Here is a 10,817-nt window from a genome sequence, read left to right on the forward strand (position 1 = left end):
GAAAATGATAGATATAAAATAACTAAGATTAATTATTGTATTGTTTGGAAACATTGATAGTAGTATAAAAATATATTGTTTGGAAACATTGATAGTAGTATAAAGAAATAAGTATATTGTTTGGAAACATGGATAGTAGTATAAAGAAAGGAACATTAGTGATTTAATGTAGGTTTAACTATAAAGTATAAATGTGTATTTAATTTAAAAACTTACAAAATAAATGTTAAGTCCAACAGAATGTTTCTGTTTTAATAAGATAGATGTTGAAAATAAATCCCCGATTAATCTCCGATTTTCTGTTAACTCGCTAGGCCCATAATGTCCGCCCAACTCACGCCTAGCGCGTTTTCGAACATGGTTTTTATCTTTCTTACCTTTTTTATTCTCTCATCCATGTTTTTATTCATTTTGTCCTCTCATCTTTTTCTTTCTTCGAAAGCTTCATCTTCATTTCTTTGAATCATTTTGTTCCTATTAGGATAAATTTTTTCTTTTTTTTTGCAAATATCATGTTGGAACATTACAAATCACTAGATTTCTTATTTTTCTTCCAGATTTCTGAAAGAAAACTCCAGATCTCTGATAAAATCTCCATGTTTCTTTTCTTTTTTGCAGATAGTCTCGTTTTGTTCTTGTAGCTATTGTAGTTATTGTGAAAGCATCTTCTCTCTTTTTTTTCTTAGATGAAAAGTTTATTTTGTGATAGAGAATGTTAAATACAGGAGGAGACGATTTATCTCAGATATGGCAACAACAATGATGTATCTATTTTCTTTTTGTGCTTTAGTTTCTCCAACGAAACAATTCTTGATAAAAAGTAAAACTGTTTGTTAATTAAATTATATGGATAACTATTATAGAAAACCCGAGCTTCCGACAATACAAACCTATGTGCCATCTATTCTTTTTTGGTAACGGCAGTGTTGTCTTTATGCTTTATCTCATATCCATCTCACCAAAATACACAAAATTTATGTTACTTACCTAATTACCATCTTTTCTATGTATATTCACCCAAATAACTCTTTTTCTAACCATTGTCTTCTCTCTCATGAATATCCGTTGACGAGATTGAGCGTCTTCTTTCTGTCACGTAGCCGGCGACACAATCAGATCCTCACACAATCAGCTCCTCATATAATCAGATGGTGATGCAATCTTCTGTCTCTCACGTAGCTAGCGACGCAATCACGTCTGTTCGGGAGAATCGAGATACAAAGCCTCAAAAATGTCAGCTACTTTACACGATTCGCTAGTTCTATGTTTGTAATTTGTGTATTTTATTTTTTGTTTCAAGTATTTTTTAATTTTGTTTTTCTGGTTATAAAAATCAAGAATTTTGGTTTCCACTTGTCATATGAACAGTTAGATCTAAGAGAAAGAGTTTCGATAGTGAACATTGAGTTGTTGAAAAAATATAAACCCTTATAAATCTGAGTTTCTAGTTATTTTAGGATTTAATTCCTTCTGTTATCCAAAGTCAAAGAAGGTTGATTTAGACTTGTCATTTGAATAGTTCTAGTTGAGAGAAAGATCTTTCCAATGGTCAATACTGCGTTTTGAAAAATTATAACCCCTTATAAGTTTAGGTTTCAAGATCGTGTTCAAAAAAAAAAAAAAAAGGTTTCAAGATCTTGTATTATTTTTATATCCTTTGTAAGACTGTTGTTAAAATACATGAACATTTTGCTTGAATAAAGTTTCTTTAGACTATGATTAAAAGTTCTCATTATCGTTTTATAAAGTAATATACTTGATAAGTTTTGTTTTATTTTGGTTTGCAGTTAGATAGCAATGAATTTTGCACAACTTTGAAATTGCATGTGAGGATTTATGATGCTAGAACAGAATCACCAGACAATCCAAAAGTGATTATCCACCATTCGAATATGGATATGTCTATAAGGTTGCTGATATATTAGGAAAAAAGAGTTCGTTCAGATAGAGAACTTACACATTATAAGTGTTGTGAAGTTGGCTAGAGGACTAGCGTTCAGTTTTCAGAGGCTTTGTTCCATTGTCTCATGCAACAAAGAATATTGACGAAGGAGGAAGATCTCTGGTTTACATTCTCTGATCAACCTATGAAGTTTTTAATACGGAGATTTTTCTGACAACAGGCTTAGCCTGTGAGGAAGATCAAACAAAAAGAGAGCCGTTATTCAAAAAAATGAAGAAACCTTATCTTTGGATGCTAAGCTAAGGGGGACAAATACACAATTTGAAGCTTGCAGTAATCACAGAAGGGATAATATTCTTGCAGAAAATGCACACTCTCTAATTCTGAAGAACAAATTGCTCGATTATAGTAATGTGTTTAAGACCTGTCTCTTTTATCGTGTATTTGGTGAACTTTGTTTACAGAACTCTGAATATTGTATGAGTTTGTGATTTATGTTTAGGAGTTTATGACTCTTCGTTAGTTTATGAATTTAATAGGTAAAATTGTATTTCACTAACTTTATAACACCTTATAAAAATGGTTTATAAACTCTTATAAAATCAGTAATAAGAGTTTGTGAAATAAAAAATAATAATACGTAAAGATTCATAAAAAATGTTAAAAGATTGTAAAGGTTTTTTAAACAATTATAAGTAACTAAACAAATGCATAAAACATGGGTAAATCCAAAGCCACCGTCGACCTCGACACCTCGACCGTCGACAGATTCTTTACACCCTACATCGATCGACCGTTCACCCCAAACATCGACCCCCAACCGCGAGACATGGTTGCGACTTTAGTTCAGCTAGAATCGGTGGATGGTGAGAATCAGTCGATGGACGAGTGCGGTCGTCGATTGATGTGGAGCGTCTTCCTTTGCGGATCGAGCGTCCCAATCGTGATGGATCTGAGACGAAAAGTGGTTGTTCCTTATTGCTTCTGGTACTATTGGGCATGCACCTGAAAAGACAATAATTTTTTTTATCAGAAAACGATTTAATAAATAACCTAGACTAAATTTAACTAGATAGAATCTAATGGTGATCAAAGCTCCCCGACAACGGCGTCAAATTTGATAACCACTAAAATTACCCTAAGGAGTGATCTTACTCTCTCAAATAAGAGGTTCAAATGTAGTGCTTAGGGAATGAATCCATAGAGAGCAAGAGTACACAATAGATTCAAATCAGCAGTGATTAAGCTAGGTCTAGTAATTATTAAATGAAATAAAATAGTGAAAAAGATAGTTGTTCGGTTGATTGATTGATTTATGGATGTTGTAAACAGTGGAATGAAAGCGCTAGATTAGGGTTTCTATTCAGATAATCAGGATTATAGAGGTATATAGACTAAAGCATGTGATATTAAAGAACTCAACTTAATAATAAACTATCAAGTTTTGTTTGTTTAGACTATCTATTGATTGGATCTCGGAGTCTCAGCTTTCACTTGTTGAGCCAAACAAGTGTCGATCAATGTTACCACTTGGTAGTCAATCGATTGGCCTTTCAGAACGTCGATCGATTTATCTATAAGATAATCAATCGATGGTTCCTTCCTATCAAGCTTTACGAACATGTTGAACTAATGTTCACTAGATTGCTAAATCAATTTTCGTTTGCTTTTAGCAGATCTAGCTCATTAAGGATCTATTCAGGTTTATAGCAACATATATCAATATTCTAGTTAGTTACACTAGAACAAGCAATAAGAACAATCCTACTGATGAACATCACACATTAGCTCTTCTATATTTTGGGCTAATCCCTCATAACATATTTGAACCCTAAATCTAACAAGATAATTACTGAGACATGACTAAGTAATTCATAACAATGATAAACATAAATTGCATAGAATAGCATAGATAGAAAAACTGGAGTTCCAATCACAAATCTTTGAAGGAGCCTTGGATCTTCTCTCCAAATCTATTAAAAACCCTAAAACATTTTTGCTGTATGAAAGTATGAAAAATGAAAGTGTAGAAAGCGTGTATTGCCTAGAACAATTGCACATCATAAGTATTAGGTTAAAATTCGTCAGGGGTAATCTTGTAATTTGGTGTTGACTTGGGCTTAAAGTCGGCTGGAACTAATTCGTGCTCATCTCTCTTCGCCGTTGATCGATGGCACAAGGGCGAAGAGAGATGAGCACGAATTAGAGATTAATGTGTTAAATCTACATGATATGCTTAAATAGGAAAATCATATAAATTATAAGTGATAACCCTTTCATATTAAAAGGGAAGCAATTTTTTTTCTTGACATCAAAAGGCTATTCTATTACTCAAACTTGAGTTGGTCTGGGTAACCAGACCGGAATAGAACAACCAAAGTAGCATAACGATCTATGGAAAGTACGAGCATTCCTATCTAATGAATCAGCTATTACATTTGCTGTTCTTGGTACGTAGCAGATCTTGAAGTCCGAATAGCACATCTTGATCTTTTGAATCATCTCCAATTCAGTTGAGAAGCTTGGCCCTGCTTGTGGTTTCGTCAGCATTGTAATCAGGTCTTTGCAGTCTGTACCAAATCTCTGACAATCTGAGTGTTGCAACATTGTTTCCATTGCCCATTTCAAAGCTTCCAATTCCGAGTGTAGAGCTGACTCCCTCCTCCTCAAGTTCCTCGTCCCCATTAACTGGATCTTCCCCCTGCTATCTTTCCAAACCCATCCGAGTGCACTAAACTGATCCGTAGAGGTCCATGAACCATCTATCATGCATATATCCCCCAAGCTTAAGACTTGAGTTTCTTGAATAACTTGGGGCGTATTCATATTCCCTCTAGCATTATGCCAAGCTTGGCATTCGCTCTCTGCATGCCTAACTAAATCACCTGGATCCCTGTCTATTCCCCAGAATAACTTATTATTGCGAGGTTTCCATATGTACCAGATAATCCATAGATATGGGTCTCTATCATTTTCTGGTTCCATTATGCTATTCTTCCTCCAAAACAAATAATCCATATTATTGTAGATGCTCGTGGTAGGAATGATCTGAGGACTGGATGGTGTTGATGATAACGCCCATGCTTGAAGAGCTGGTGGGCATTCAAATATTGCATGAGTAGCAGTTTTTTCTGGCTCTCCACATCTTGGACAGTAGTTATCAAATCTCATGTTTTTCGTACTAGGTTCCTGGTAACTGCTACTTGTCCTGTGATTAATTGCCACAGAAGATGGCGAATCCTTTGTGGAGCACTCACCTTCCAAGCAAAAGCTTGGAGTTTAGTAATGCTGGGTTCTAGTTCATCCTTCAGAATGTTTGTGGCTACCCAATATCCAGATTTTATTGTGTATTGCCCATTTTTGGTATAGTTCCAGCAAAATGTATTTGGTCGATGTTGAGCTTATGGCCATACTCTGTATACTTGGTATGTCTTCATGATGAACATATTGTTCAAGCATACGTAAATCCCATTCTTTGGTCTCAAAATTAATAAGGCTATTGACTGTCATTTCCGGGTATACCACTGGAGCACTAGCTCGAGCCGATCTTGCTGGCACTGATGGAATCCATGGATTCTGCAATACTTTAATCTCATATCATGAATGTACTTTCTTTCTGATACCCAACAGCAGTAGTTGCCTTGCTGCTATGATACTTGTCCACACATAGGATGGGGAATCTACTGAGCCTATTCGCAAAGGCGAACTCAGTCGATAATATCTGCCTCTCAATACCTTTGCCACTAGTGAATCTGGGAACTGAACAAGACGCCATAATTGTTTAGCTAAAAAAGACTAAATTAAATTCATGGATCATGCGAAATCCAATGCCTCCTTCATCTCTAGGTTTACACATCTTATCCCATGTAGCCCAGTGTATCCCTCTTTTTGGCGAATTTGAACTCCACCAGAACTGTGCAATGGCACTAGCGAGGTTCTCGAAAATTTCTAGAGGGAGTAAGAAACTAGACATCACATACGTCGGGAGAGCAAGTAGGATAGACTTGATTAGTACTTCTTTTCCTCCTTTCGATAATCATCTGTCAGTCCACCCGTTCACTCTGTGTAGCAGCTTCTCCTTTAGAAATGCAAATAGCTTACATTTAGACCCACTGATATCTTCTAGTATTCCTAGGTAGGACCCCATTCCTCCTTCATTTTGTATGGCCAATAAATCTTTAATTTGTTGACGATCACTTGCTGGTATCCTCTTGACAAAGAGCAAAGAAGATTTGTCAAAATTTATGCATTGTCCAGATGCCTGCCCATATATCCTAACTACTTTCATAACTTCTTCACATTCACGGGGCTCCACCTTACAGAAGAAAAGGCTATCGTCAGCAAAAAGAAGGTGGGATACCGGGGGGCTAGCACGAGCGGCTCTCATCCCCGTTATCTTACCTTGATTCTCTGCTTGACTAAAAAGGCTAACGAGCGCTTCCGTGCATAGAATAAATATGAAAGAAGACAAAGGATCTCCTTGTCATAGACCTCTCTCTGGAACTATGTGTCCTCTAGGTTCTCCATTCATAAAAACTTGGTACTTAACGAGGTAACACATCTCATAATCCATTCAATCCATACCTCAGAGAAGCCCATCTTCCTCATGACTGCCTCTATAAAAAACCATTCCATTCTATCATAAGCCTTACTCATGTCTGCCTTTATGGCCATTCTCTTAGTTCGTCCTCATGGCTTACTTTGCAGAGCGTGGAACAATTCTTGTGCTATCATCACATTATCTGATATTTGTCTCCCTGCCACAAAAGCCGACTGAGTCTCAGATATCAAATGTGGAAGGAACTTTTTTAATATTTGGCATAAGACTTTAGATATTATTTTGTAGCTGACATTGCATAGACTGATGGGTCTAAACTGTGTCATCTCATTCGGCTTTGTCGTCTTAGGTATGATACAGATATTTGTATCATTTAATCCATGCACCATTGTACCCTGAAAGAGAAAATGATTAACCATATGAGTTAAATCATCTTTCACAATGTCCCAAAACTTATGATAGAAAAGAGCTGTCATTTCGTCTGGTCCGGGGGCTTTTCTGGATGCATAGCAAAAAGCGTTAGTTTAACCTCTCATTCTGTTACTGGCGCTGTGAGATCTTCATTAATTTGTCCAGTGATAGTTGTCTTAACCTCCGTGAGTGCTTCTGCTATATCATATGGGTTGGATGATTCAAATATTTGCCTGAAATAACTAGTAGCAATGCCTACTAATCCCTCTTCCTCCTCGACCATGTTCCCATTTGCATCTAAGAGTTGTGTTATCCTATTCTTTGCTCTCCTATGTTTAACTAATGCATGGAATTTTTTTGTGTTTCGGTCTCCCTCTCTTAGCCATAGTACTCTGCTCTTTTGTTTCCAAAACATTTATTCTGCTTTAAGAGCGTTGGAAAGTTCCTTTAGAGCAGCAGCTATCTGTTCAGATGTAGCAATATCATCTGAGTACAAGTTTTCTACCTTCTCTTTAAGTTCTTCCACCAGCTTTTCTGACTTCACATTATTTTCTCTCCTCCATTGACTCAAAGCTTTTCTACAGCTAGCAATATGATCCATTATACTTGCATCAGGTGGCAGCTCGTCCGACTTCCATCCTTCAAGAATGACTTGCCTCAACTCCTCATCATCTAGCCATTTTTTATCAAATTTAAATTTTTTTTTCCTTCTCTTTGGCCTCTTGAGAATCTCTGCTAGAACTGAACGATGATCCGAACCCCAAAGCCTGAGATATCTTGATGATGTGTGCGGAAATTGATCATGCCAATCTTCATTGCCCACTGCTCTATATAGACGGCATCTCACTGTTGCTCCTCCAGATCTTTTTTCTACCCATTATTAAGAGTAAGGATGCCATTATTAAGAGAAGCAATTATTAAGAGTAACTTTGTCTTGGTATTTTAATTACAAGCATGCCATTATAATGATGTGTCACTTTCATATTCACTTTCAACCAATTTTTGCAATTATTCTTTATTTACTAGACTTATTACATATGGTACCATTGATACTACTCATATTTGACTTGGTATATTGTAATTTATTGTACAATATTGTGTTCTTAAGAAGTCTTACGACGTTTACTACCCCCACCAATGAATATAATGTTTTACATAAGGAAAAATAATTGTCATATCCATATAAAAATTGGTTTGTGGTGCAGTCGTGCCTAATGAAAATTGTTGTCAGTTCGCAGCTCACATAAGAACATAAAAAAATTAAAATTATTACCTTTTTGGAACCGAACAATTATTAATTCAATTTATAAAGACATCTCAATACACAATTCTACAATAAATTGAACTGTATGCTATCATTCTTTCGTCACTAAATTGTTCTAAGATGTGAAATGACAATTATATTTTACAATCATATTCATAAGATTTCTCTCATCATATACACAATGTTTTTTGCTTAACATAAAACACTAACACATTAAAATTATAATTACAATTCATAAAGACATCTCAATACACAATTCTAAATGAATCTTAATTTTTATAGTGTCACTTTTTCGTCATTTTAGTTGTTCTTAAAAATTGTTCAAAGATGGCGATATATTCTGCAAGCTTATTGATAAAATTTAGAAGAAGAAAAAAAGATAAAAGAAATTATGTGGAAAAATACTAAATCGTAACCCACATTTCAAATACATTTAGAATATTAACTTATGTAATAATTTTACACTTTACACAAAATTGTTTTTAATGATTAGTAGTTATTATTAGGGAAGGCGAAATTGTGGGCGGTTTATGGTTGGTATAGAAGAAAATTTGGTTGTAACCCATGTTTCAGTTATAAAAATATGAAATGAATCTTGATTACTGTATACGGTATTTTCCTAATGTGCATATGTTCCCCAAATTCTGTCTTTTACGTGATTTACGCACAAATAATATTGAATATGAACAGAAGAAATATTTTAAATTTGTTAAGTTTACAAAACATTGTCGACCAAGAAAAAAACTTACATATGGTCTATTTGTATTTCTATAAAGACAAAACTAAATAAATTATTTGGTTTTCTTTAAATATTTAAAAATTCATACAACTTTTGTACTATATGCGGTGAGTCCATTTTAATAACATGTACTTTATGTAATGTAACCGAGGCAAACAAATATTATTAAAACTAAAACGTTAATATGAAAATTTTGTAAGTGAAACTTTTTGAAAAACTAAATATATTTTAAATTTATTTGTCAAATACTCATTCTCAAACTGTGTAGATATACTTTTAGAAATAAAAATTTGGATATTATAATCTTTAGAAGTATCTACAAAACAATATATAAACTATCACAATTTAATTTCTATTCATAGTTAACAGGATTTCATATCTAATTTATAATTATATAAGATTTTTAATATATTTTCCTAATTTATTGCAGCACCTAAGTTAACACCATAGATATACCATATTTCAAACTTGAGTGATGCACGATTTATATTTTTAATCATTACGCCATCACAGCACTAATCTATATTGTGCAAGATGGAATTAAATTTATGTTTAGTGCTGAATTAAAATTATATAACTAAAAAATTAGTTTGAGTCCATATTGTTTTTTTTCACTGAAGGCATGAGTCCATCATTTTGGCACAAGACCTTATATGTAAATTGCGAACTTGCTCTATTGTTTCACCAGTTATTATGCCTAACTTTCAAAATAATTGGTTGTTACATATTGTAAAATCAAAACTATTAACCTAAAAATTTTATAAATTTTTTAATCCTGCGCAGGGTTTATGTCTCTATCTTTTTTTTTGACAACAATAGAATTAACTAAGATTTTATAAATCATAACTAAGATAAGATCTGCGCCTTGCGCGGGATAGAAATTGTTATTTTCATCATGTTTTAGAGAATGAAACAATAGTTCGGTTTCATTTGGATTATGGGTGTTCAATCCGGATATCGGTTTAGTTTCAGTTTGGTTTGGTTTTTTCGGTTTTCGGTATTTCGGTTAATATAACTACTATTATAAATCCATATTTACTTCGGTTCGGTTCATTTTATATACAGTCGGTTTTCGGTTTATTCGATTTTATATAAAAAAACATAATTATGTAGTTTGAGATCATATTATATTATTATACGAATTTTAGAGTCATGTTGTCAAAAAGTCATTTATTAAAAGAAATATTATATATTTAAATAAAAGAAAAAAATCAAAAAAAATGCTTCTACCATCTAATAAAATAATAAAATCTAGAATTAATATCAAAACTCTAAATTTTGAAAATAAAAATAAAAAACAAAACAGAAGCACGAAATAAAAGTTTTCCTATTCTTCCATATTTAGTGTTCATCAAATTCATATGTCTTCGATTGAACACAACTCTATTTGTTTAAAGATAATAAAACAAATTGTAAAGAATCTCAACTATTTGTTGTCCATCAAATTTACAATATTTAATTCAATTTAGTCAATGTTAAAATAAAGCAAAAAGATCAAAAAAGAAAAACTAAGAAAATAAGAAGCATAAGATCAAAACATATTTACATGTTTCTACTTTTGATCGGTTTTGTTCGGTTTAATCGGGTATAAATCAAACCATATCTAAATCTTACGGTTTTTATAAAATCACATCCATTCGGTTTGTATGGTATATACCAAAACCAAATCATATTATCTATTTCTGTGCGGTTCAGTTTGGTACTATTCGGTTTTAGCATATTGAACAGTCTTAATTTGAATATTAGTTGGTTTTGGGTTAGTTTTTATCATGTCTTAATATCCTATTGTTAAATTATATTTTAAATTTATATTCTTTTTGAAACCTTACATGTGAGTTTTATATAAAAACAAATATAAAATATATAGTGTGAATATATTTATGTAGAGTGTGAAAACATTTATGTAGAGTGTAAATGTTCATTCTCAAATCATTGTGAGATT

Source organism: Raphanus sativus, chromosome 6, assembly GCF_000801105.2.
Source record: "Raphanus sativus cultivar WK10039 chromosome 6, ASM80110v3, whole genome shotgun sequence".
Classification (NCBI taxonomy): Eukaryota; Viridiplantae; Streptophyta; class Magnoliopsida; order Brassicales; family Brassicaceae; genus Raphanus; species Raphanus sativus.